Raw genomic sequence first — 4,760 nt, forward strand, 5'->3', positions numbered from 1 at the left:
AAATAGGGTATGAAGTCCTTATTTGCAAAGATGGGAGCCATGTGAGATTGGAAGATTAATTGTCATCTCATCTGCACTGGGTAGGAATGTTATTAGGATAGTTTTCCTGCACTAAATACGCAACCCCGGACCCAGGACGGGAAGTTGGGCCGTTTGCATTTTCGAGGACTCCCTTCTATTCAATAGCCACCTTGTGTCGCCTCGTTCCATCCCTCGTACCCCCAATGGTGAAACAGAGAGTAATGAGGTGTGATGAGATGGAACGTGGTAAAAGGGTCTCCAGGGACGGTGAATGCCCGACCTGCGAAGCTTGTGTGACTAACCTACCGTGATCAAACAAAATATTTCTTATTTTAACGTATTTAACTGTATGGATTGGCTAAACATAATATATCCGCATTTTGCTGCAGATCTATAAAACGACACTTCTGCGTAGCACTCATTTTCTGAATATACGCGATACCCTCTTTGGAACAAGACCTCTTTTATCATTATGCATCCTGGTCCTGGTTTCAGCAATATTAAACATCTTTTTGACTATATGCGACTGTGTTTTCCCCATCCTTGTAAATGTAATTTTACCAATAATCTTGACGCGATATCATTAATAAACTTGTTGGAACATTCTGTGACACGGAACACAACGTCCGCCGTATTGTGTAATAACTTAGATCTTCAAACTTCAAATTTATGCCACCTATGTTACTAGGTTGTTATCCGGTGGACTTTAAAATTTAATAGCTTTTGAATTACTTGGACTACACACATCAAAAAGCTATCTTGAGAACCTCTAGATATTATATTATAACTGTCAGAATATTCACCATTTACACAACCTCCTACCGAGGAGAGCTTCCAGCCAACAAGAAGGTTTTCTGTCCTAAATTGTAGAAGAACGGCCGGCACTTCGAGTGTACGCCATGCTCGGCACTCATTTTCGACGTAGCGTCTTCAGGTTTTGTCGGATGTTTGGTGGACACACTGTGTGCAACGTTTCAAAGAGGATCTTTTGGACTATTTTGCTTTTGTTACCGAATTTCATTGAATGTGTCTTCGAAGTACCTTTTCAAGACTTCGACCTTCTCTTTATCGTCTGTATTGAATGTTTTATTGGCTTGGCATATCGCACGCAGAGAGTTCCTCATTAGAATCCTGTTGCGCATATAGCTGCGGATGCTTTCGAAGTTTGGCCTGCGTACTATAGTGTTTTTTCTCAGAACGCGTTGCCTTTTGTTTTTTTTGGGAACTTCTTTCTTTGTTTATCTTGTTAGTATCTTTGTTTGTGGTCTTGCAAGAGCTTCATACAGTCGTTTGATCTGCTCGGGTATAAGGAGCATATAAATTTCCACCACCAATTTGAATTTTCTCATTAGACTCTGTTATCAGTTCTCGAAGAATGAAAGCCAGTCTGTTCGGTCTTGTATTAATTTCATTTTCTCGTGATCTCGAGTTTGGGTGAGATGGAACCATCTACTGGTCTGATCTTAGGAGACCGTGTTGAAACCTTGCTTTCGAGACTGAGTCATCGTCACGCAATGCAGCACCCAGTGTGGAAACAGCTCATTGCTCATCACAAGTTGGTTCGCTTATGAATCGTGCAAGGTCTTGTACATTGAATTCAAATAATATATCTTTTTAGAATGCTCTTAGCTGTTCTAGGATTTTGGGAACTTGCCCAACATACATGCGACTGATGAAAATTGCCTGATGCTACGTCACTGTGTTGCGAATCTATGAGTTTTTTTAGTTCCTCGATTAATTTCTTCAAGGTATTCGAGAGATTATGGGTTGGCCTGATTGGCGAGAACTCGACCGATATGAACCGTACCGTTTTTGAACATATAATGTCGCAGGTAACATTTTCAGAGGAAAGATTAGATGAAGCGGTAGCCCTGACCACGGCATACGTAAAGCCTTTCATTGTGCTACAACTTGTCTTTTTTTAATATTTCGGAGTTACCTTCATTGTTTAATTTAGCGGAGCTTGCAATATTTTCAGAAGGGTATGGCTTCGTGGTGGATACTATGTAAATTTTCGATTTCTATAAGTCTATATGCAAAGTATCGGTTGCCTCGTCTTGTCAATAAATGAAACACAGCGAAGGGTTTGCGTGAGGTGGTTAGTGTCCATTGTCTGGGCAGAATCGGGCGGGTGGTAGGTTCAGATTTAGTCGGGTATGCTTATGAAATAATGTTGATAGCACGGCTTTTGCCATCTAGGTATGACAAGCTGGGCAGCGGCAGGGTAGTATTCCAATGTTTTTTTTCGAAGATCATCGCAAACGTTATAGAGCCTGCCCCATAAGTTTTTTACTGGGATTCGATGTACTTCTCCATAGGTTTTTACTTAGCTGTACAGACGTTCGATATTCACATTTGCGCATTGTTGTTATATGTAATCTCTTTGTGTTTATCTGGGCTTTGATGGTCGACAATTTCGGTCCAGCAGCTTCAGTTGAACAGGTACCACTGTTACTTTTATATATTATCGTCTTTATTGGTGCTCTCTACTTTGTTCCATTTCTTTTTGATCTTAGCCATGATTTTGTCGTTCTGCTAATGCTTCGATTCAGCTTTCGGTTCGTTCTGTCTCTGACAGCCAGTCGAATGCTACCTTCTAGACGGTCTCTATGCGAAGGCCCGTTGTTTTTATTCAAGGCTTCTACCTATTTTACAAACCTATTATTAGTTTCTATAAGCCGCTCCACTGAGATCTTCACCTTATCGTCTGATTTTTTTTCTTTGATTTTCTGAGTTCTTTTTTTTTTACCTTGAAAGTAGGCGATTATTAGTTGGATAGTTATCAGCTGTTATCTCAGTCATCTCCTTATGCTCCTTTCTGTCTTTATCGTTTAAAAAATCGCATTGGAGGCGTTTCAGGAAATTCACTTCAAAATAGCCACTTATACGAGCAGACTTTAACGAGCTTCAGAGAAAATAAACTCAGCCACTATAGATAGTTCATTTAACACTAAGTTCTTTTCTACTCTCGGTCGTCCTTTGTCAATTTAAATAGACAGTAGAGTTTGACCATTTGCTTGCCGGCTCAATGAAGTCGTTCTCTGGTTTAAAGGTCATCTTTTAATTTGATACCCTACCGTCTAGTTTTTGATTTTTTTTGTAGATTCGCTGGAACCAACTGAGCTTTTCTATAGAGCATGTTGCCCGACTTTCTGGGTGATATTTTCCAATTTTCAGAGAATTTGGTTTGATTTTACCCGTTTACTTCGAACCGGAATATAAAGTACTAATTTTATAAGACAGTAACGTATTGATCTTTTTCCTAAGACCATCGACGTAGTCTAAAATTTATTCATCGTCCTGCTAAATATTCTAATATTTTAATTCGACTTTTATGTGAAGGAAGCCAGGAATCATTGGTCTTGTTTAACCCGACGTACTTTTTCCAAAAACCGCCCTAAACTGCTATCGCTAGTTATAGATCTTTGTTTGATTTTATATTGTTTTTTTAAAATTCGAAAGCAGATGTAAAGCACTGGTAAACTTGTCGAGCGCGATAAATCATCAAGTAATTCCGATCTTACCTAATGATTTTTGGCCATTGCGAAGCAAAAAACAACCTATAAGGGACATAACTTTTTCGCTGGAATCCCACTATTTTTTTGCACAAAGAAAGAAATTTCATACCAACAGAGTCCTTGGGATGTTCTAGAAAAGCTCCACAATATTCTTCATCATTTGTTCTAGGTAATTCATAATACATGTACAAAATGAACCACTTGAGAAGTTTGCCTTGAAACTTTCGCAAATGAACCCTTTGATGACAGTTAATAAGAGACTCAGACGCTTAAGAACTTTTTGGCTTAATTTTTATATTGGGTTGTTATGATCTATTTAGCGGGTCGAAAAATTTGAATAGAGCGACGATATTTTGGTGTACTCGCAGGAACATATTGAATGTGTTTCTTTTATTAGTTATACAATAAAGCCAATGCTTTAGACGCTACTCAACGGTTATTGCGTAATTTTATTATTAATGATGTTTTTAAGAAGATCAATTTTAGGATACGGTGCCTCATCTGCCGTTTTCTTTAAGATACGATAACAGTCGAAATCATGGGCACTTATCTAATCTAATATAATCTAAGTAGTATAGGGGCTGTCGTTGCGTAAACACATCGCCTGCTGCTGATTGCTGCGTCACTCATCCATAAGACACTGCAGGAACGCGTTATTATGATTCCATGATACGTTCAAGGAATCCGGCATTAAGCGAATGGGGGCGCACTGTCCGTGCTTTGTTTTGCTTATCACAGTGACTCATTCTTCCTTTCGTAATCTTGCAATGTAGTAACTCCAAATGTAGTCTTCAACCTACAATCGCGAATTGCTATTTCGTTAAAAACGTCAGGCCCAGCGTTTTACCAAACTTCGATGGATTTCACTGACGCTCTCACTTTTGAAAAGCAAAGAAGTAATCGCTAAGCCTTGCTTTGAACTACTAAGTAACATCTTTACCTTTAAACTCATCATCTTTTGATGAAGAAGACTTCATGTAAATAGTAGCGAAGTTTCGTCTGCCAATAATGAATAACTAGAGCATTTCGGCACGCTAAGTAGCTCCAGACAAGCTAGTATTTCTTAAAGGACTGTTTAGCAGATGCCTATAACTTAGATCGATTTAAGTAAAAGTTTTTCGTTTGATCCAAGAAAGTATTGATCCACTTAGAAAACTGCAACTGTTTTGAAATAAAAGACAAAATGACGAAGCAAATGTGTTGTTGTATATCAAAAGTTTT

This window comes from Varroa jacobsoni, unplaced genomic scaffold, assembly GCF_002532875.2.
Source record: "Varroa jacobsoni isolate VJ856 unplaced genomic scaffold, vjacob_1.0 scaffold_3, whole genome shotgun sequence".
Taxonomy (NCBI): domain Eukaryota; kingdom Metazoa; phylum Arthropoda; class Arachnida; order Mesostigmata; family Varroidae; genus Varroa; species Varroa jacobsoni.